Genomic DNA, 23,955 nt, shown 5'->3' on the forward strand with positions numbered 1-23,955 from the left:
GGAAGGCCCATCTTCTTCAGAGGCCTGGTCTACACCTAAACCCTAAGTTGACCTAGCTACAATGCTCAGGGCTGTGAAAAATTTCCACACACTAAGACATAGTTAGGTCAACCCCTGGAAACGCAGCTAGATCGAAGGAAGAATTATTTTGTCCACCTAGCTACCACCTCTCAAAAAGGTGGATTAACTCCAGCGACAGAAAAATACCTTCCAACAACGTAGGACGTATCTACAGTACAGCGGTGCTGGAGCTGTGCCACTGTAGCGTAGACATACCCTACGTCTTGATGTTGCAGGACCAAGGCAGGTAGGCTCTTCTCAATTAATAGCCCAGTCATTAAGAAAATACTGACTCCGCAGTGTTTCATCCAGAGGCATCTCATCTCTAGTCATTGTTTTGTTTCCTGCTTGTTGTTTTTCCCTAGAGATGCCTTTTGGCTTAATTCTTAAGAGACAGAAAACATTGCTATAGCAACCAGACAATTATATAGCATTCATCAAATACAGAGCAGGCCCACATCTTTCACGGCACTATTAGCTTCTAGCAATCATCAACAGCTAGAACAAAACTCACTTTGTGTGGCTAGAACCTGATTAACTGAATGAGGAAGTCGCTAATGTGATATTCTCTTTGGCATTCCTGTAGGGTGAAAAAACCACGGTCCACACTAATTTAGCAAGATTAATCCATTTAGGACAATATACCGTCATCTTAATTAAAAGCACAAAATACAAGTGCGTAAGTAAAACAGATGAAGTAGGAAAGAACAGTGATCAGTTACCCGTCCTGGGGTGCAGATGGGCTGTTTCTCTCATCCTCACCAAATCTATACTGGTTTGATATTGGGGGGGGAAGAGGGATCCTACATAGCTCTGATTATTTTTAACAGTTCAAAACCTTTCATGCCTTTTACACTTCCATGACCCGTACATTCGTGCATGCCTGGGTCTAACTACTCATTCCCGTTGTCCATGTTTGATACATTTCATGCCATGTACATGCTGCATTTTTATACCAAAGCACTTCATATCAATCACATGCAAATCATGTGCAGCAGCATCTCAACCTAGTCAAATGTTTCTTATTTTTCTCAACATCAACTTTTGCATTTTGTTCTTATCCCTGACATTTTGGGCGTGAGGCACAAGCGTCCTTCTCAAGCATTTGATAGTTAGCAAACACCTGTTTCCCTTAGTGGTTAGTTAAGACTCACTCACAGTTTAGGACATTTGTTCTAACAGGGAATTATGCTAAATATTAGCCAACTACATTTTCCGCTCTTATTAAAGGTTACACAGCAGGTTTGGTTCACTGAACGATAGGCCTTAACTTAGCAATAGGTCCTTTGTCTTAATGGCAAACAGATTCAGGCCTTGTCTTAACTCTCACTCAATATACGTAATTAATAGGACCTCCAGCACGCCAGTCAGCCACTGAGTCTTTCAGGATAAAAAGGATCATTAAGACCTGAACAGGTATTGTTCAAATCCATGACAATGGCCAGTGTTCAGGAAGAGCCTACACAACTGCATTCCTGTGTGTGCCAATAGCAATTCCACCAGCAAGACAGGCACGGAGATGCACAGTTGCATGTGACTTTTCCTAATGATCTGGCCTATTGTGTCCTGATGGAGCTCTGTGTCAATGAGTGATGCTGCACTGTCACTCCTTTCTTCATTTATTTCCAAGGTTTTGGGGGTGAGGGGGGTGTTAAGTTGCTGTCGCTTCCCAACTACTCCTTTATGACAGGCTGGGCCTCTGTCTGGGGTCCCACTCAAACCAATATACTGGGTCACGACAATGGTACTCACATCCGGTTCCTCCCAACGTTCATGCAGCAAATCTAAAATCCCCAGAGGCTGACGCCCATACAATAGTTCAAAGGGGGAGAATCCCGTACAGGCCTCTGGGACCTCCCTTATGATGAAGAACAATAGAAGCAGTTCATCCCAGTGCTTATGGTCAGATCTGATGAAGTTCTTCAGCATTTCTTTTAGGGTTTTATTACATTTCTCTCTGACCTTCTGTCTGTGGACAGTATACAGAAGTTCAAGAATTTAACCTTCAAAACGGTACACAACTCCTGCATCTCTCAAGGCAAAGTTGGTCCCATAGTTGGTGAATATCTTGTGAGGGAACCCCGTGAGCAAAAAAGTTTAGTAAGTTCTGGTGTAATTGCACTTGCCTTTGCCATGCCAAGGGGATCAGCCTCCTGTTACCAGGTCATGTAGTCGATGACCACCAAGATGTACTGGTATCTGGAGGCACCCTGCTGTAGGGGCCTGACCACATCCATCCCTATCCTTTCAAAGGGCGTCTCAAATCAGTGGCAAAGGAATGAGGAGAGCTTTCAGGGCACCCTTGGTGGTGAACAGTTGGCATTCCAGGCAGGAGGAGCAATATTCCCTCACTTCCAGATGGATGCCAGGCCAATGGAAGCAAGCCAGTACCCCCAACAGCATCTTCTCCTGCCCCAAATGGCCAGCACAAAGGATGTCATGCGTGAGTTGCATCGCTGGTTGTTGGCAGATTTGCCTGGCACTAGTAGTTGTGGCCTTCTCTCCTCAGACTGTTGGTTTAACTCCATGAGGTACAAGTGCTCCATAACCACCAGAAAATGGCAATATTGCTTCAGGCGCTAAGGTTCTGTCATTTCTCTATTTATGGAGACCAGTTGCTCATAGCTGCAGCTTAACCTGGGATCGTCCCTTTGTTCCTGAGCAAAAAATTTCCAGCTTGCAGTAGGACCCTAAGCCTGGGGAGGGGGGAAATCTCTTTTCCTTCTCCACCTCTGACCTTGGTTAGGGGTGTTCTTGAGCTCTCCTCCCCCGGGTCTTCTGGTTCTTCAAGTCATGTTAGGCCTGCATCTTCTGTTAAAAGGCTAGTCTCGTCATTATTATTGGGTATGCCGATTCTCCAGCCACCGTGTGCACCCACAGTCCGTTGTAGCCGCCAGCTGGGGTAGGCTCTTGCGATCACGAACGTGTAGGGACAAATCAGGAAAGCCAAGGGATAGAATGAGTTACAACTGGCAAGAAATGTTAGAGACAACAAAAGGGGGTTCTACAACTACGTCAGGTTAAAAACAGAAAGATCCGGGACGGTGTGGGTCCACTACTCAATGGAGGAGGTAACAGAAGATGGGCTGCTATGCGAGAGCTGGCGGCCGTGGGGCATGTTTCTGACCTAAATCACTGGCAATGTGTCTCTTCATTAATATCTAAATAGTCTAGAATAGCAGCTTTCACTTGCCCTGTAGTCCTTGGCCTGTTCTTGGTCTAGGTTGCAATAGGTCGACTGTGCCTGTCCCATCAAACACGGTGCCAATATCAAAGCCCAGAGTTCGGGGGTAGGAGGGTACTGAGAGGCTAGTGCTACCCTCTCAAAGGTGGTCAAAAACGCCTCAGGGTCATCACCCGATCCCATCTTACTTAACTTCACTGGGGCCTGTGGGAGGGTTACCCGTGCAGAGAGGGGCCTTGCTGGGGGCCCCCGTGGAAGCAAGACTAGCATTAATTGTCGAACCAGGTCCTTCTGTAACTCTTTCTGAAGGTTTCAGAGTAGAAGCCGTGTTAGTCTGTATCCGCAAAAAGAAGAGGAGTACTTGTGGCACCTTAGAGACTAACAAATTTATTAGAGCATAAGCTTTCGTGGACTACAGCCCACTTTTTCGGATGCATATAGAATGGAACATATATTGAGGAGATATATATACACACATACAGAGAGCATGAACAGGTGGGAGTTGTCTTACCAACTCTGAGAGGCCAATTAAGTAAGAGAAAAAAAACTTTTGAAGTGATAATCAAGCTAGCCCAGTACAGACAGGTTGATAAGAAGTGTGAGAATACTTACAAGGGGAGAGAGATTCAATGTTTGTAATGGCTCAGCCATTCCCAGTCCTTATTCAATCCTTTGTTGATTGTGTCTAGTTTGCATATCAATTCTAGCTCAGCAGTCTCTCGTTTCACATTTGGGGACAATATATACCTTCAAGTCAGCGGCACTGCTATGGGTACCCGCGTGGCCCCACAATATGCCAACATTTTTATGGCTGACTTAGAACAACGCTTCCTTAGCTCTCGTCCCCTAACGCCCCTACTCTACTTGCGCTACATTGAGGACATCTTCATCATCTGGACCCATGGAAAAGAAGCCCTTGAGGAATTTCACCATGATTTCAATAATTTCCATCCCACCATCAACCTCAGCCTAGATCAATCCACACAAGCGGTCCATTTCCTGGACACTACTGTGCTAATAAGCGATGGTCACATCAATACCACCCTATACCGGAAACCTACTGACCGCTACACTTACCTACATGCCTCCAGCTTCCATCCAGGACACACCACACGATCCATTGTCTACAGCCAAGCTCTAAGATATAACCGCATTTGCTCCAATCCCTCGGATAGAGACAAGCACCTACAAGATCTCTATCAAGCATTCTTAAAACTACAATACCCACCTGCTGAAGTGAAAAAACAGATTGACAGAGCCAGACGAGTACCCAGAAGTCACCTCCTACAAGACAGGCCCAACAAAGAAAATAACAGAACACCACTAGCTGTCACCTTCAGCCCCCAACTAAAACCTCTCCAGCGCATCATCAGAGATCTACAACCTATCCTGAAAGATGATCCTTTACTCTCACAGATCTTGGGAGACAGACCTGTCCTCGCTTACAGACAACCCCCCAACCTAAAGCAAATACTCACCAGCAACCACACATCACTGAACAAAACCACTAACCCAGGAACCTATCCTTGTAACAAACCCCAATGCCAACTCTGTCCACATATCTATTCAAGTGACATCATCATAGGACCTAATCACATCGGCCATACCATCAGGGGCTCGTTCACTTGCACATCTACCAATGTGATATATGCCATCATGTGCCAGCAATGCCCCTCTGCCATGTACATTGGCCAAACCGGACAGTCTCTACGCAAAAGAATTAATGGACACAAATCTGACATCAGGAATCATAATACTCAAAAACCAGTGGGAGAACACTTTAACCTGTCTGGTCATTCAGTGACAGACCTGCGGGTGGCTATATTACAACAGAAAAACTTCAAAAACAGACTCCAACGAGAGACTGCTGAGCTAGAATTGATATGCAAACTAGACACAATCAACAAAGGATTGAATAAGGACTGGGAATGGCTGAGCCATTACAAACATTGAATCTCTCTCCCCTTGTAAGTATTCTCACACTTCTTATCAACCTGTCTGTACTGGGCTAGCTTGATTATCACTTCAAAAGTTTTTTTTCTCTTACTTAATTGGCCTCTCAGAGTTGGTAAGACAACTCCCACCTGTTCATGCTCTCTGTATGTGTGTATATATATCTCCTCAATATATGTTCCATTCTATATGCATCCGAAGAAGTGGGCTGTAGTCCATGAAAGCTTATGCTCTAATAAATTTGTTAGTCTCTAAGGTGCCACAAGTACACCTGTTCTTTCTGAAGGGTTAGCATCTCTCTCAACAGCTGTTGTTGCTGGGACGCTTGCATCTGCTGCTGTGTAGTCCACTGCGGCAGCAGCAGCTCCAACCACGGATGCCAGAGCTCTGGCTTCATCTCATGTAGAGCCCCTGCGTTTCTATTCTCTATGCAGTGTTTTAAAAAAAAAAAAAAAGAACACCCTTCTAGCAAGCGTGGTGGGTTATAGCCGCACTCTATACTGTTTTGTGATAGGCTGGGCTGTCTCCGGGTCACGCTCAGACAATTTCACAGTCTCATCTCCTTCCAAGTTCTCTCCTGCTTGAGAGCTTTACTCCAGCCTGTCTGGATTCTCTGCTGGTCTCCTGCTTAAGATGTTCAGTCTGAGTTTCCTCCTAAGAGGCCTGCTTTGTATATGGTGGTCTGGCACAACGGGACCTCAGGTCAGAGTTCACCTTCAAGCTCTACCCCATGGTGCTCCGCTTCTCCTGGGTCTCGTAGGTCTCGGGGGGGGGGGGGGGGGGGGCTTGGTGGCTGTTTCCCTCTCACCTGCTCTGCAGCAAGAGTCAGCCACTGCTGGGGCACAGCAGATTTCCTCCTGGTTGCCGCCCCTTCCTGTGAAAGGTCTCCCAGCCGGTGAAATCTCTGCAGCTGTCCCTATTTGGCAGCAGTCAAGCGCAGAGGAGTTGGTTAGAATTCTTCTGAGTGGGATGGGGGTGAATATCCCACCCCCTGATCGACAAAGTTACTCCGACATAAGCACTCGTGTGCACAGCGCTACGCTGGCTGATGCTACTGCGGGGGTGGGGTATTTATGCCGTCAGGAGAGCTCTCTCCCATCGGTAGAGATTGTTTTCCCCAGATGTGCCACTGCAGCCCTGGATGTGTAGATATGCCCTTAACCGTATTTGCCCTGGTCATTCCCTTGAGTTCCAGCATAGGCAATCGGCATTAATTTGCATGGATGAGCGTTACCGACTAACATTGGTGTTAAAGTACATGTAACGATAAGCACCTCAGATGACAGATGTGGTAGTATCTTCTGTTGATTTCCAGTTGACTCAGATTCAAATAGCAAGTTAGGTTATGGAGATTGGGACTATCAACCCCTAGATCTAAGTTGCCATAAAGCAATAGGGCTTCCATGAATGCTGCCTGATTTGTAGTAACAGCACTCAGTTGCTTTCAAACCCAGGCAGCTGCTTTCAAATTCTATCCGAGTAGTTAGCAATTAGCAGTTTGACTCAGACAGGCGTGGTTGTTTCGTGAGCCCAATCTCCTCAATGGTTTCTTCCAGCCAAAGCCACGCTCTGAGGTGCCATGAAGCAGCGTGTAACAGTGCAGTACGGATACAACAAAGAAATGGCAGCTTGTACAAAAGACAGCAGGAGCAATGCACCCACTTAGAAGGAAGGCACAGGATACATCGCTGTAGTATGCCAAACCGTCTATTGGCTTCCACAGCCACGCCTGCAACAGAACCCTCCAGGTTCTCCACCGACATCCAACCCCATGACCTGGTTTTGCACTTCCTCACACCTTGACTCGGCAGTGTTTTTACAAGCTTTGTACAAGAGGAAGTGACAACACAAAGTGCACCGTGCGGGGGGGGGGGGGGAACAAAACAAAACTGGCTTGTCAGGGGATGCTCCAGTCACCACTTGTCTGGCACCTCCTCCTGGGCACTCTGGGGATTAGCTCTGGGAGGTCGACGCCCCTTCTCACAGTTGCATGCCGCCACTCCATCTTTCTGGTCTGCAGCCCCTCTGTCACTCCAGGAACTGCAGCATTCTCCCCATGGCTCAGCCCTCTGGCCTGGACACTCAGCGTTCCCCCCTTCTGGGGTATATCAAAGTCTTCCCCCCAGCAATCCTAAGCAGTCTTCCCATTCACTGCCTCAGGTGCCATTCCTTCAGTGGCTGGTAGGGGAACCAGGCCCGTCCTCTACTCTGGGTTCCAGTCCAGGGACCCTCAACCCAGCAGTGCTGGGCTTTACTCTCCCAGCCCTCACTGCTCCTCCCCTCGACTGCTTCCTACCACACCGGGTTCCCCCACCCCTTTCCCTGGGTGCACCAGCTCCAAACCCTCCTCCCAGGGAGTGACTGCCCCTTCCCAGCAGCAGCCCCCATCTGTTCCCAGCTTCCTGGCTTTATAGGCCCCTCCTGTTCCTCCCTGGGTGAACGTGCTTGCAATCAGTTCCCTGCTCCCGGTCTCTTCCTCCAGGTACAGCCTGTGGAGTCAATAGGCCTACCTAGCCACCTTAACTCCATCCACACCACACCCCACCACAAGGCCTTACATTTTTTCATGACCCATTGTAACAGTTGAGCTCCTCTGGGCAAAGCAGCCAGCAGTGCCCTGGGTGAAGCACTCTGCAGTGAGAAATGAGGCACTCCCAGGAGAGGGCCTCCAATGGAGGACTATCTCAAAGAGAAGCGAAGACCAAGCCTGCGTGAGTTGAGAGCACGTTTCAAGATGCACCTTTTTGCAAAAGCCTGCCCAGTAACCAGAACCAAGCCGTTGTTTACAACATAGTAGTAAGACCTTGTGTGGCTGGGAGACAGTGATGCTATTTTCGTTTTGGCCCTGGGCACTGTGATAAGCATCCTAGAAATACCTAAACCAGACAGACACTGCTCCCCTTTCACCAGGATGTTAGCTGTTTCCTAGAACTTGGTCCTGCACAAACTACCCTTCAACTTCATACCACTAAGCATTTGCCTTCCTGATTTCAGCCTGAAAGCCACCTACCTTGGCACCCATTTTACCACAAGGTAGCAGTTTGGTAGCAGCCTGTATTGTAGGCAGAGCTGGTAATGATGCCTATAGTTAAGGTTGCCTGACACTTCCCATTATAAAGACCTTGTTTCAAGGGGCTTTTATCTTTGAAAGCTTCATCCTGAGGCAAGCCCCTCAGCATGGGAATTTTCAGCCCAAACAGGTAAAGTTTTATGGACAAAGTCACCTAGAACAGTGTAGCCATTTCAGAGAACGGTAGGGGAAAATGTGATTTGCCCAGGATATAAAGCATTTTGCACCCATTACACCCAGTGTCAGGGATGTGCTTTTTGCTGATCCTGTGAAAATTCACTCAGACTGAATTAAGTTAAGCCTCTGAGAACTTGCAGTTTGCAATGCTCAGTGGAGGTTTGAGTGTGGCAACTAAATTCTCTGAAGGTTCCATCTGCATTGTGCATGCTCCATCTCGAGGGGACAGAGGCTGAAAAGGAGTCGACAGTGTGACGTGGCGGTGAAAAAAGCCAATGCTGTCTTGGGATGCATTAGGCGAGGTATATCTAGTAGGGATAAGGAGGTCCTGCTTCCGTTGTACAAGGCGCTGGTGAGACCTCATTTGGAGTACTGTGTGCAGTTCTGGTCTCCCATGTTTAAAAAAGATGAACTCAAACTGGAACGGGTGCAGAGAAGGGCCACTAGGATGATCAGAGGAATGGAAAACCTGTCATATGAAAGGAGACTAGAGGAGCTTGGGTTGTTTAGTCTGACCAAGCGAAGGCTGAGGGGGGATATGATTGCTATCTTTAAATATATTAGAGGGATTAATACAAGGGAGGGAGAGGAATTATTCCAGCTTAGTACTAACGTGGATACGAGAACGAATGGATATAAACTGGCCGTGGGGAAGTTCAGGCTTGAAATTAGACGAAGGTTTCTGACCGTCAGAGGGGTGAAATATTGGAACGGCCTTCCGAGGGAAACGGTGGGGGCGAGGGACTTGTCTGGCTTTAAGATTAAGTTAGATAAGTTTATGGAGGGAATGGTTTAATGGTAAAACATAGTTGTCAAGGAAAACCAAGCAATGGTAGGTAAATAGCATAATGGCTAAAAGGGGACAGGATGGAGACTCTTGCCTATATGCTCGGGGTCTTACTGATCGCCATATTTGGGGTCGGGAAGGAATTTTCCTCCAGGGCAGATTGGCTGAGCCTCTGGAGGTTTTTCGCCTTCCTCCGCAGCATGTGGCAGGGATCTCTAGCAGGAGGGTCTCTGCCGATTGAGGCCACTAATAACAGGATTGGGGACTTCAGCAGCAGAGTCCAGGGAAGGGGCGGGGATGGTTTTATGGCCTGCAGCGTGCAGGGGGTCAGACCAGATGATCATAATGGTCCCTTCTGACCTTAAAGTCTATGAGTCTATGAGTCTATGAGACTTTTCCCTCAATCTGCTGCCAGGCCCTGAAACGGAGAGCACCCTTGCTTTTCTTCCTCTCAATGCTCCTGCTGCTGGCAGCCAGGCAGGATGGAGGAGGAGGAAGCTGCCCGACTTGAATACAGAACAGCGAGGAGCAGGGAATGGTGGTAAAAAGGCAGAAGGGTCCATAACCACTAGAGAACACTCCCCTCCAGAATCTGGTCTAGAACCCAGGATTCCAAGTCTCAACCTTCTTTTGCGGTCTATGAAATAGCTGTGAAATAAATTGGTTCGTCTCTAAGGTGCCACAAGTACTCCTGTTCTTTTTGCAGATACAGACTAACACGGCTGCTACCCTGAAACCTGAAAGCAGAGTGTTCTCATCCCCCTCTACTGGCAGGACATGGCTAACAGCATGCTATTGCTGCAAGTTACTCCGATCAAGTGGTGCTGGTCTGGGCTGTGGCTAGGGCTATAATTGTGCTGCTGACCCATGGGGTTAGTATAGTCCACATGCTGGAATTTCCTTTTAAAAATGCTAGCAAATATATATTCTATATATATATACACACACATATACATACACCCCCCCCCCCCACACACACACACCCCACGGCATTAGGATTATTAAGGTCGCCAAGTCAAGCACTCAGGATTACGAAGTGCCAGAATTTGCTTGTGCAACCTTAATTCAACCCCTTTGCCCATATATCCATTATGATACTGTCTTTAATTACATCATCCGATACAATTCCCCACCCCGCCACAGGGCTTCCTGCCTCATTTGTTGCATACATTAGGTGGCTAGTGAGTGAGGCCAGAGACTGCAAGAAGAGAAGGGAGGGTCTCACGGTTAAGCCAATTTAAATCCAGCCTGGAGAATTTGATTCTCTCTGCTTCTGCCACAGAGTTCCTAGGTGATGCTGGGCAAGTCACTTGAAGTGCATAGTTGACTGTGCTCCTCCTTTTTCCAGGGACCCAATTTGGGGTCTGATTTGCTGTAATATTGAACACTCAACTGCTCCTGCGGCCCAAGGGACTGGAGCGCTACTCCGCACACGGAGAGTGCTAGAAAACGCTACGTCTTGTAAAAAAAGAACAAGTCAGTGGGGCGACCAGACAGCAAATGTGAAAAACCGGGACGGGGGGAGGGGAGGTAATAGGAGCCTATATAAGAAAAAGACCCCAAAATTGGGACTGTCCCTACAAAACCGGGACATCTGGTCACTCTACAAGTCAGGCCCCTGGCTTCTCAAGTTGAGCACTTCTCAAGCTGGCCTTACTGTCTCTGCCTCAGTTCCCTGTATGTATAATGGGGGTAACAGTATGGCCAACCTCAAGGGATCAAAAATGATGAATCGGACATGCCCCCCCCCAACATACTTTTTTTTAATCTGCCTTTTGCTGTTTAACTCCCCCTGCCCACCTTCACTATTTGTATGACAATTAGTGTTGCCCACTCACCCAAATTTATTGGCCAAGGCTATTTAAGCCCCTGCTGCAGGTATTCTCACCCCCAGCTCAGCAATTAATTTTGCCCCCAACCGCCAAATTAATCCAGTCCCCCCACCCTCACCTCTGCTGCTCCTGGAGCTCTCCACTCACCTCTCCCAGGGCTGGGGGGGATGCAGCAGGGTCCCCTCTCTCCCTACCATGCTGGGTTGGGCATCTCCCAGGGCTCCCCCCCATCCCTTTGCAACACAGCCTAGAAAGGGGCAGAAGGGGGCAGGGGAGGAGCCTACTCATAGGAGGGTAGGGGAAGAGGGGGCGGAGCTCCTGAGCTGCTGACTTTTTCCATTCCTCCCCCCCCCCCGGCATCCCTCTTGAGAGGGCTTTTGGCTGAAGGAGATGGGCAGGGGCGGAGCTCTTCCTACAGCAGCTCTGATTGGTTGCTCTGCCCCAGGAGGAGGCAGGCAGCCAATCCAGGAGGTTCCCCCCCACAAACACACATACTTAAGGCTCATATTTACTTGTGGGCTGGTGCTTTGCACAGAGATACAGGCGCCTCACCCCAGCCAGAATCCTGTCACTCGTGAAAGAAGGTTGCAAGAACTGGAAATGTTGGGATAAAACCCCCTCACAGGGGCGTTGGGACGATAAATTCACTAGTAAGCACTAAGAGGTTTTGTAATGAGCAGCAAAGAGGAGGCTGGGGAAATGAGCAATTCGACACTCAGTGCAGGATTTGGATGTTGTACAGTAAAGATTGCAGGGGCAGCCACACTGAATGAAGATAAAAATATTGAATAGCTACCCCTTCAGTGAGCCCCATGAGCGTCCTGTGCACTGAATGAGGCCGGGGGCCTGTGGGGAGAAATAGTGTCTCATGCTGCATATGCACAAAGGGGACAAGTTAAGCTTGCATGGGCAACGTCAGTTCTGGCTCTCCTTACCCTGACTTCGCAGCCATCATGTTCTTTTCATGTCATTTTTAGATAACGGCTCCTCTGCACGTTTTCTGGCCCAGATCAGTACTTTCAGGAGGAGACGGCACTTGTTTCAACCAATGTTTCTGGTTCCCCTTCTCATTTTTTAACTTGGCTGCGTATTTACCTTTCTGAATAAGGTCAGTTGGAGAGTTGAGGTCAGTGTAGCTAAGAGCACTCGAGATAGCCAGGTGAAAGAGCAGCATACTCTTCTTGTCAGACTCGTTGCAGATATTACCACGCATCGGCCACTCCACTGTAATCATTAAAAACAAGCAGCATCCCTGCCAAAATTAAGAGCGTGTGGCCACCTACTGCTGATGCGAGGAGGAACCTTCAAACCACTCTCGCTCAGAGAAGATGTCTCTTAGGTCTGGTCTACACTAGGAGGTTATGTCAAATTTAGCAGCGTTAAATCGAATTAACCCTGCACCTGTCCACACAACGAAGCTATTTAGTTCGACATAGAGGTCTCTGAAATTCGACTTCTGTACTCCTCCCCAACGAGGGGAGTAGCGCTAAATTCGACATGGCCATGTCGAATTAGGGTAGGTTTGGATGGAAATCGACGCTAATAGCTCCGGGAGCTATCCCACAGTGCACCACTCTGACGCTCTGGACAGCAGTGCGAGCTCGGATGCTCTGACCAGACACACAGGAAAAGCCCCGGGAAATTTGAATTCCTTTTCCTGTCTGGGCAGTTTGAATCTCATTTCCTGTTTGGACATCGTGGCGAGCTCAGCAGCACTGGCAACGATGCAGAGCTCTCCAGCAGAGGTGGCCATGCAATCTCAGAATAGAAAGAGGGCCCCAGCATGGACTGATCGGGAAGTCTTGGAGCGGATCGCTGTGTGGGGCGATGAGTCCATGCTTTCGGAGCTGCGATCGAAAAGACGGAATGTAAAGATCTACGAGAAGATCTCAAAAGCCATGACAGAGAGAGGATACAGCCGGGATGCAACGCAGTGCCGCGTGAAAATCAAGGAGCTGAGACAAGCATACCAGAAGACCAAAGAGTCAAACGGATGCTCCGGATCCCAGCCCCAGACATGCTGTTTCTACGAGGCACTGCATTCCATCCTCGGTGCGGCCGCCACCACTACCCCACCACTGACCGTGGACTCAGAGGATGGGATATTGTCGACGGCCGCTTCCTCGGAGATGTTAGCGGACGGGGAAGATGAGGAGGACGAGGCAGTCGACAGCGCTTACAACGCTTACAACGCTGATTTCCCAGACAGCCAGGATCTCTTCATCACCCTCACAGAGATCCCCTACCAACCATCTCTAGGCGTTAACCCAGACCCTGAATCAGAGGAAGGATCAGTCGGTAAGTGTTTTAAACATGTAAACATTTATTTTGAACAGAACAGGAATATTAACAATGGGTTTTTCATGATTTGTTTGCCCTAGGCGCTTAACGTTTTAGTCCTTGGCAGTGCAGCTACTGGAAAAGAAGGTCTATATGTCCGGGGATAGAGCTGAAATCCTCATGGGACATCTCCACGAAGCTCTCCTGGAGGTAATTGGAAAGCCTTTGCATGAGGTTCCTGGGGAGAGCGGCCTTATTGTGTCCTCCGTGGTAGTATCATCAAGTACTCTGGGATCATTGCCTTGCAGAGCACGGCAGCATATGGCCCTGGTTTTTGCTGGCTTTCACGCAGCATGCATTCTCTCTCGGTCTCAGAAATTCTCAGCAGAGTGATGTCGCTCATGGTGACCTGCTTAGAATTAGGGGAATGTTACTATTGGGACTGCTTGCCTGTTCCTTTACAGAACTGTCACCGGCGGTTTACCGCCACGCGGTGGAGGCGGGAGAGGGGCAGCATACAGGGATCTTTCCCGGGGACAGCCGCGAGGGGTTGGGACAGGGACAGAGTTCATGCTTGCCGGATTGCCGACAGCAGGAACTGCCCAACGATAGGAGCATTGCTTTGAACGTGAAAGGAGGGCACTGCTATAATTTAAGTTTTAAGCAGCCACAAGTCTACGGCTTACCATGTCAGCCTGCTACCCAAATTCCGCTGTCCTGCCCCGCTTGTCTGATCTCCACTGCAAGACCCCAGACACTGAATGCGAAGGCCGAAAATTCGACCTTGTCCTAAGGGCGCATGTGATAGGTGCTGTGCATGGTCTTGTTCACAGAGAAAGACTATATTCATTGTTCACAATTAATTATCTTTGTGAGCAATTCTCTCCCTTTTTCCCATCCCACAGCTGCGACTGTCTCCTGACCTACCCCGGCATCCCCCTCGCAGAGGCTGGCGCAGATTAGGCGGAGAAAGAAAAGGACACGGGACGACATGTTCTCAGAACTTATGGGCTGCTCTCGAGCCGATGCGGCCCAGCAGATCCAGTGGAGGGAGAACATGTCACAATTCCAGCGAGCACACAGCGAACGGGAGGAGAGGTGGCGGCAGGAAGACCAGCAGGCGACTCAAACGCTGCTTGGACTAATGAGGGAGCAAACGGACACGCTCCGGCGCCTTGTGGATGTTCTGCAGGACCGGAGGCAGGAGGACAGAGCCCTGCTGCAGTCTATCTGTAACCGCCCTCCCCCGCCACAAAGTCCCATACCCCCCTCACCCAAAGTCCCAAGAAGGAGGGGCGGCAGGGGCCGTGAAAACTGTCACTCCACCCCTGCAGACTGCTCAAGTACCAGAAAGCTCTCATTCCCAAAAATTTGAGAAGTCCTTTCCTTCCCGCCTCACCCAAGCCCCTGTCCCAGTTTCATCCCCTAACTGTGTAGTTGCTAATAAAAGATACGTTTCTGTTAATTACTGTTTCCATCATGTTCTTTTAGAGGAGAGTGTGTGTGAAGGGGGAAAAGGGGGTTGGAAATTGGAGAGAATAGTCACCTTTACCAGGGTACAGACACGGGGGCAGGTTCAGCAGAAAGTCACACACACATTACACTCACTAGGCACCCTGGTCAGTCTGGGAGGTGGTTTTCATGTTCTGTAGGGGGGGGGGGCGGGGGGGCATGTGACTTTGTGGCAGGGGAGGGCGGATAGAGATCTTATGCAGCGGTCCTTATCCTGGGTCACAGAGTCACACAGCAGGGGATCTGTAACCGTCCTCCCCCGCCACAAAGTCACATAGCTCCCACACACAGAGTCCCGAAAAGGAGGGGTGGCAGGCTCCGTTGAAACAACCAGTCCACCACTGCGGACCTCTCTAGAAGCAGGAGCCTGTCATTCCTCGAGTTTAGAAGCGTTCTTTCCATCACTACGCCCGCTCCCCACCACAGTCTGTGTCCCAGTTTCAACACTTTACCACGAAATCCGTAATAAAGAAAACGGTGTTCATTAACAAAGTTGCATTTATTTTATTTTTAAATGTGTGTTGGAAGGGGGGGATGGGGTGAACGGGGTATGTAACTGCAGAGGATAGTCAACAGTAAGTGGGTAAAGAAACGGGGGCAGGTTCAGCTTCTCTTTAAACAAACTTAATAGTCACAGGTTACCCTGCTCACTGAGGAACCTAGCTTTCAAAGCCTCCCAGATGCACAGCGCGTCCCGCTGGGCTCTTCTAATCGCACAGCTGTCTGGCTGGGCGTAATCAGCAGCCAGGCTATTCACCTCAACCTCCCACCCCACCATAAAGGTCTCCCCCTTGCTCTCACAGAGATTGTGGAGAACACAACAAGCTGCAATAACAATGGGGATATTGGTTTCGCTGAGATCGGAGCAAGTCAGTAAGCTTCTCCATCTCCCCTTGAGATGTCCAAAAGCACACTCCACCACCACTCTGCACTTGCTCAGACGGTAGTTGAAGAGTTCGTTTTCAGTGTCCAGGGCGCCTGTATAGGGCTTCATGAGCCAGGGCATTAGCGGGTAGGTTGGGTCCCTGAGGATCACTATAGGCATCTCCACATCCCCAACAGTTATTTTCTGGTCCGAGAAGTAAATACCTTCCTGCAGCTGTCTAAACAGACCAGAGTTCCTGAAAACGCGAGCGTCATGAACCTTGCCCGGCCATCCTATGTTGATGTTTGTAAAACGTCCCCTATGGTCCACCAGTGCTTGCAGCACCATTGAAAAGTAGCCCTTTCGGTTAATGTACTGGCTGGCCTGGTGGTCCGGTCCCAGGATAGGGATGTGAGTTCCATCTATAGCCCCACCGCAGTTTGGGAATCCCATCGCGGCGAAGCCATCTATGATGACCTGAACGTTTCCAAGGGTCACTACCTTTGACAGCAGTAGCTCAACGATTGCATTGGCTACTTGCATCACAGCAACCCCCATGGTAGATTTGCCGACGCCAAAGTGATTCGCGACTGACCGGTAGCTGTCTGGCGTTGCAAGCTTCCAGAGGGCTATGGCCACTCGCTTCTGGACAGACAGGGCTGCTCGCATCCGGGTGTCCTTGCGCTTCAGGGCAGGGGACAGCAACTCACAAAGTTCCAGGAAAGTTCCCTTCCGCATACAAAAGTTTCGCAGCCACTGTGATTCATCCCAGACCCGCAGCACTATGCGGTCCCACCAGTCCGTGCTTGTTTCCCGGGCCCAGAATCGCCATTTCACAGCATCAACATGACCCATTACCACCATGATGTTCACGGCGTGGGGTCCTGTGCTTTGTGAGAGGTCTGTGCCACTCTGACTTCATGTCCTCACCGCGCTACCGTAGCCTCCTCGCCCGATTTCTCAGCATCTGCCTCTGGAAAAGGTGGATGATAAGGTGTGAGGTGTTGACAACGGCCATAACTGCAGCGATGGTCGCAGCGGGCTCCATGCTCGCAGTGCTGTGGCGTCCGCACTGTCACTCACCAGAAAAGTGCGCGAACTGATTGCCCGCCAGCGCTTTCAGGGAGGGAGGGCGGGATTGATGGTTGGATGACGACAGTTACCCAAAACCACCCTCGACACATTTTTTTCCCCAGCAGGCATTGGGGGCTCGACCCAGAATTCCAATGGGCAGCGGGGACTGCGGGAACTGTGGGATAGCTGCCCACAGTGCACCGCTTCCAATGTCGACGCTTGCCCCGTTAGTGTGGACTCACAAAGTCGAATTACTGTCCTTAGTGTGGATACACATGTTCCACTTTGTAATATCGATTCCACATACTCAATTTAAGTACAATCGAACTACTCTCGTAGTGTAGACATGCGCTAGACCCAAGTAAGGGTACCTGTGAGGATTTTGATACTAATTGGTCAAAGGTGTGCTTTTGAGCAGCAGCACATCAGTTCATTCAGCCATTGGGCATTAGGAAGACGTATATTATTTGCTATTAGTGAATGGAGCCGCAATTAGGCAGTTGTTAAGGTGATTACAGCCTTCAGACTTGGAGAACTGAATTTGTATGGCTCAGAGAAAAGAAGATAGAAATCAATAGCAGACACTTCAGTACTGCCAGAATCAGAGATGGAAGTTTACGTAATTGTTTTGCTCAAGTGCCATAGAACAGGGCTTGGAGATGGTCTTCTAGCCTCGTGAGTACAACGTTACCATTGGTAGAACCAAATCTCAATAAGGTATATTCCAAACAAGACTGAGCCTTCGGTCAAATTCTCTGCTGAGGTAACTCCATTGAAATAAGATGTGTTATGCCAAGAGATTTCGGCTTACTATAGCGTTGACCTGATCAACAACTCCCCCAAGCGCTATTCTGCTTGTCACAGCAAGAGGTGGATTCCTCAGCCAATTCCGTGACTGCCTCATGGCGGAACACATTGGACCCTGCATACGACTGAACAATACGGTTGCAGTGAGGAAGGTGTATAGCCTGGGTTGGGAGGTGCACTAGTCCATGAGGGTCTCTTCAGAAGAAATCCACCGTATGGAAAGTTTCTGGCCATTGGGTGCATAACAAATATTATAACGCCCACAGTAGGCAAGCTGTCATCTAAAATACTCCAACCCCTCAGCAGAGAAATCTTTCCAGCAATAATCTGTGGTGAAAAAAAGCTTGCCAAAAGAGCTATTCCCTGCATTGTACTCCAAACATCAATGAACACGGGGTCTGGAAGTCCTACAATTAAGGACCGGAACATTCCCCCCCCCCCCCCCAGGTTTTTAGCGTCCACAAGCAGGGACTGTCACAGCTAAGAGTCCTCAGCTGATCTCTGCAATTGTGATGTTGGAATGAGAGTCACCCTGACAACTTCAGCAAATTGCATTCAGGGTGGCTGCATTCTGTGTGAGTTGCAAAACCAACGCTAGAGAGCCTAATACTATAGGACTCAGGAACTTTGAGTGAAAGTTCCTTAGCAAATGAGATTAAGAGAGGATCTCAAGAGATTTATGTTATCGCGCCATCTAAAGGTTCTGGTGAGGAAATGGAGGGAATATCAGCCTAGAGGGTACTGTCTGAGGCCGCTGAATGAAGAACCTAACTTTTATTGACTGATCCTCCATTTAAAATAACAAAAAATGCAGAAGGCTACAAAAGCATCAACTGGATTACTAGTAAATTAGGAGATCCCAAAGTCAGGAGGTATAAGATTGTCAGGGCACAACAAGGATAGACGTCCACTGAATATGCACGGGTCCACACGAGACTTGAGAACCTAGCAGTATTATGCTTGGATAAGGCAAGTTGTATGATTTACCAAGTAACAGTGGTGGATAAGCTGCAGAGCTGTTATATCAATATAGCTAGCATATGACTGAACTGGAGGAGTGCAAATGGGGGTGTCAATATAGCACAGTTTGAAGATTATGCCTAATCAGGTTTGTCATTTCTTGCCTCAATCTCTTGGTTAAGAAAAGGACAGGGAGGGTGCTGATCCCATGAAAACAGGGAAAGTAAATGCACCCTCAGAGCTGGCAGGGGTTGGAGCAAGTACCTGCCATGAACCTGCCCGTAGAAAGGGCGGGGATTTGTAGCTTCTCATGGACCAAGGCCCACAGTGTGACCTGAAAATGCATGTCACTGTGGCATTACCTGTATTGTCATCTTGCAATGCAACGGGTTTGCCTTAGCAGGGGACAATCTTTTAACAGTGGTAGTGTTAGAACTGGAGGGATACAGGTCTCTTAGCCAGTGGGGCCTATTGTTCCCAGGCATTTCACTTTGTGATTTCCTCCCCCCCCCCCCCATGTGCACAAGTAAACCTCCAGAATAGCGCAAGCACCTTCCATTTTTATCTCATGGCACATTCATGGGGAGCAGCTAGCCACACCATAATTATGGCTGCTCAGTTGAAATTCATTTTTAAGGCACTTAAAGTAAATAAGTATAATCAGATCTGTTCAAAAATTGCTGGGCCAGTTGAGGTCCTGGGCTAGAGTTTGCAATACAAATTTGACATTTTCTCAAGATCTCTGTAGCAGATCAAGCACTCACCACCACGGCACCTTCTGCTGGTCATCTGGCTCAAATCCAGCACTCTGAGCACCTCCCGCTGGCCAGTGTCTTTCCTGGCTCAAGCCTCCCCCCCCCCATGTCCCTCCCAGACCCCAGTGCCCTTTACCTTGGGGTGCTGCCCCAGCAGTACCCCCCAGTCTGGGTCTCCCCTCCCAGGGGAACCCTCAACCCCCTATCCCCACCTTGCCTCAGTGGCTACTGCCAGTTGCCATCTAGCCCCCACTCACTGGGGCAGATGCAGTTTGTAATGGCCACTCATCATTGGCAAGGGGATTGGACCAGCTGCCTCTGCCCATCCTAGAGTGACCAGACAGCAAGTGTAGGGTTACCATATTTCAACAATCAAAAAAGAGGACGGGAGGAGCCCCACCCTAGCCCCGCCCCGGTCCGAGCCCCGCCCCCGTCCTGTCCTAGCCCCGCCCCTGCCCCTTCCACTCCCTCCCACTTCCTGCCCCTCCCCCCCACTCCTTATCCCCTGACTGCCCCCCAGGACTCCACCCCCTCCCTAAGCCTCCCTGCCTCTTGTCCCCTGAAGCCCCCCCCCCCCCAGAACTCCTGACCCATCTAAACCCCTCTGCTCCCTGTCCCCTGACTGCCCCCTCCTGGGACCCCTGCTCCTAACTGCCCTCCAGAACCCCACCCCCTATCTAAGACTCCCTGTTCCTTGTCCCCTAACTGCCCCCTCCTAAGACCCCCCCCAACTGTCCCCCAAGACCCTACCTCCTACCTGTACCCTGACTGCCCAAAACCTTATCCACCCTCCCCCAGAAAGCCCGCCCCGAACTCCCGACCCCCCCCCCCGCTCCTTGTCCCCTGACTGTCCCCTCCTGGGACCCCTGCTCCTAACTGCCCTCCAGAACCCCACCCCCTAAGCCTCCCTGTTTCTTGTCCCCTAACTGCCCCCTCCTGAGACCCCCCCCACCTGTACCCTGACTGCCCAAAACCTTACACCCCCAACCCCCAGACAGCCCCTCCCCCCCGAACTCCCTGACCCATCCAACCCTCCCCCCTGCTCCCTGTCTCTTGATTACCCCCCCCCCCCAGAACCTCCCTGCCGCTTCTCTGACCCCCGGCCCCCTTACTGTGCTGCAGAGCCGCGTGCTCGACAGCGGGGGAGGGCAGCAGGGTCGGAGCTCCAGGCGAACGGACGGCGATCTGTGAGTGCAGGGAGGGAGAGGAGGGGGGGTGTCAAATTTCAGGAGGGAGGAGGGGGAAGTGCAAGCAGGGCTCTGGCTTTGACTGTTGGAGCACCGGCTGCTTTGTAAGCCGCGCGCACGCTCTGCATGGGGGCGGGGGGGGGGGGGCCTGGGGTGTGTGTGCTGGGCTGTGAGGGGGCGGGGAAGATCTCTGTGTGTTGGGGCACTGGAGAGGAAGCAGTCCGGACATTGATAAATTCCCCCCGGACACTATTTTTAACCCGAAAAAGCCGGACATGTCCGGGGGAATCCGGACGAATGGTAACCCTAAGCAAGTGTGAAAAATTGGGACGGGGTGTGTGGCGGGGTAATAGGGATCTATATAAGAAAAAGCCCCAAATATCAGGACTGTCCCTATAAAATCAGGACATCTGGTCACCCTAGCCTATCCCCAGGCTGTACTTCTGCAGCCCCAGTACCTCCCTAGGCCTTAACAAGGCCTCAGCCTAGGGAGTTGCCAGGCTGGAGCTCCCCAGGTCCTCTTGCCTTTCCCCAGCACTGCTCTGCTTCCAGTACCCTGTGCTCCCAGGCAGCTAGGCCCTTCCCACTCCAATGCTGGAGTGAGATTGACCCAGTGCCTCCCTTAGCCCTTATATCAGGGCCAGCTGTGGTCTGATTGGATGTGGCCACAGCTGTGGCTGCCTCCCCAATCAGCCTTTAACCTTTTTCCCTAGGAGTGGGGTAACTGCCCCCTACAGTCTCACATTACAGGCCCCACCCTCCAAGAGTTTATAAAATTTCAGTATAATGCTGTTATGCAGATACCGGCATTCTAGCATGTATCTGGCTCCCCATCTCCTGGTTTTCTAACGTTGGAATTTCTGCAATTCATTTCCTGCAAGGACATGAGAAGCACTTGCAACTAGAGCTAAGTGAATAACTGATATTTTTTGTTCAGGGGCCAAATCAAAAAGAAAAATCTGAAAAACATTCAGTTTGGTTTTTTTTTTTTTTTTTTCATTTTTTGCCAAAAGCTTTTAAATAAATAAAAAAAAAAAATGGAGATGGCCAAAACAAAATATGGACTTTTGAAATGTTTTCCTCCATTTTTTTTCCAGCAAAACTTTACCCAAATTCACAAAAATACATTTTTTGTGAATTTAGTATTTGCTGAAAAATTTTGTACAGCTCTGCCTGCCGCCTTAACTCCATGATCAGTGTCTTGTGTGCAACTCTCTCATTCCTCCTCACGCTGCCACCAATGGGTTTACTCATGCAGCCTCTCTGCTTCCTCTCCAGGCCCCCCCTCCCCCCCCGCCCCAACCAGTGTTTGGTTCCAGAATGTTCATGGATGTTCATGATAATTCCGTTCTGGAAGTCTGACTCATCTTAATTTACTTGTTTCTGAAGAGTCTTCAACTTCACCATTTCCGTCCCCTTTGCATGGAAGTAATGTGGTTCAGTGCCAGGTTTACAATGGTGCCAGTGGTGCCATGGAGACAGGCCCATGCTCAGAAGGGGCCGTGGCCTGCTCTGCTTGCACTGCGCCCTGAGACCCCGCCAGCCTGCTCCTCTCAGCCTGCCCGCTGGCGGGCTGAGAGCTCCTCTCCACTCCCTGACCCCATCCGCTGGCTTCTCTCTGCCCCCTGGCCTGACTCCAGTGCACCTCCAGCTCCAGGCAGTCTCTGCTTCCCACCACCTGTGGGGCCCCACCTGTCTCCCCGGAGCTGAGCCGCCTGGGACTGGTGCAGAAGCCTGGTCAGTCTCGGTCAGTTTGGAGGGGGGGAGACACTGTGGGGGGCTTGGCTGGGCTGCTCCAGGCAAGTGGGTCCTGAGGGAACCCGGACGGGGCAGGCCCTGGCCTGGCTGATTGCGCCACTCCCAAGGGGCCGGTGTGATTTCCTGCCCTGGAACCCGCCCTAGCTGCACTGCTGGCTTAGCCTGGCAGCCACAGTCACCCCCCAGCAGGGCCGGTGACTGCGGCCGGGAGGCAGGGCGTGGGGGAGTGGGTTTCTGGAGGGCCTGGGGTGTGTGTGCTGGGCTGTGAGGGGGCGGGAAAGATCTCTGTGTGTTGGGGCACTGGGGAGTGAGGGTTCTGTGTCTGGGGGACTGTGGGCAGGGGGGGCGGTGGGCAGTGGTGGTGGTGTGCAGGGCGCTGTGCATTTGTGGCATGGTCTCGGGGGGGCTCTGGCCATAGGAAATCGGGGATGTGTGTGTGTGTTCTGGTGTTGGGTGTGGGGACTGTGTGGGGCGGCATTGGTCCATCCCCGAGGGGAAGGGGCATGCTGGCAGCGCTGTGCCAGGTGGGCCACTGTGCATCTGGCAACTGCCAGTTTGCAAATAGTGCCCTTGCACTAGGCTGGGCAGAGCGGGGCCGTCCCTGCCATGCCATGCTCCTGGCTGGCCCCTCACTCCAGGAACCGACACGCCCCCCCCCATGCCATGCTTCATTGCCTCCATGGGAGCCACAAATATGTTTGGCGCCAGGCCCACAAAACGTTAATCCGGCCCTGATGTGGTTCCTTTAGTCTACACACACACACACACACACACACACACACACGGTATAGGTTGCTTTGTTTTAAGGACAAGCTGCATAAAGTTTAACACACAGTAGCCAATAGAAAGTATTAGAGAAGTCACACAACACAAAACAGTTTACATTGTGTCTGGCCCAGACACATCTCAGCCGGGGCGCCCATAATGAAATCCCGTTGGAATGCCAATTGGATTGGGTTTCTAATGGAAATTTCAGTATCCCTACTTCATTTATTAGTGGTATTGCAGTCAGACCTAGAAGCCTCAGTAGTGAACCAGGCACTGTACAAACACAACAGAATCAATTCCATTGCTAAATGTCGTCTTAATAGATGCAAGCTGAGAATCCCAATATCAAAACTATTTCTTACGGCAAGAGTTTCTCTGTCCCTCATGTTTGATTTTATGATCTTTGAAGAGAAGAAAATCCAGAGTTCAAGATCAATATCATTGGTTTAATAAGTAACAAAGATTTGCTGGATAAAATATTTCCATTGTCCATGTATCTTGCTCACACTCACCACTCGGCCTACAGACTTATTTACCCTCTGACATCCAAAGAGAGCAAGTCAAACGTTTAAGTGAAACCCTTAGGAGGGGCGATGAAACACAGCCCGCCTGAAGAAACCAAGCTCTAACTTTACTTTAGTTTAAATCGAACAGCCCATCTCACGGCCTTCTCAATGTCCAGCTACAACTGGCACCGGTCTTAAGAGCACCAGGCTACAGCTGAACCAGGCAGGACCGTGCGGACGTTGGTAGGAAGAGAGGAGTGCTTTGATTAACTCGCTCTCTGTGACATTCCCCACTGGGGATAGCATTTGACCTCAAATTAAGCTGGTCTACAGCCTCTGGGTCTTTTTGATTCCTTGGTACCACTGTATGCAAATAGTCATGGCAACAAAAAATTAAAAAGTTTCCCTTTCTAACTGGCT

This window comes from Chrysemys picta, chromosome 6 (genome assembly GCF_011386835.1).
Source record: "Chrysemys picta bellii isolate R12L10 chromosome 6, ASM1138683v2, whole genome shotgun sequence".
Taxonomy (NCBI): Eukaryota; Metazoa; Chordata; order Testudines; family Emydidae; genus Chrysemys; species Chrysemys picta.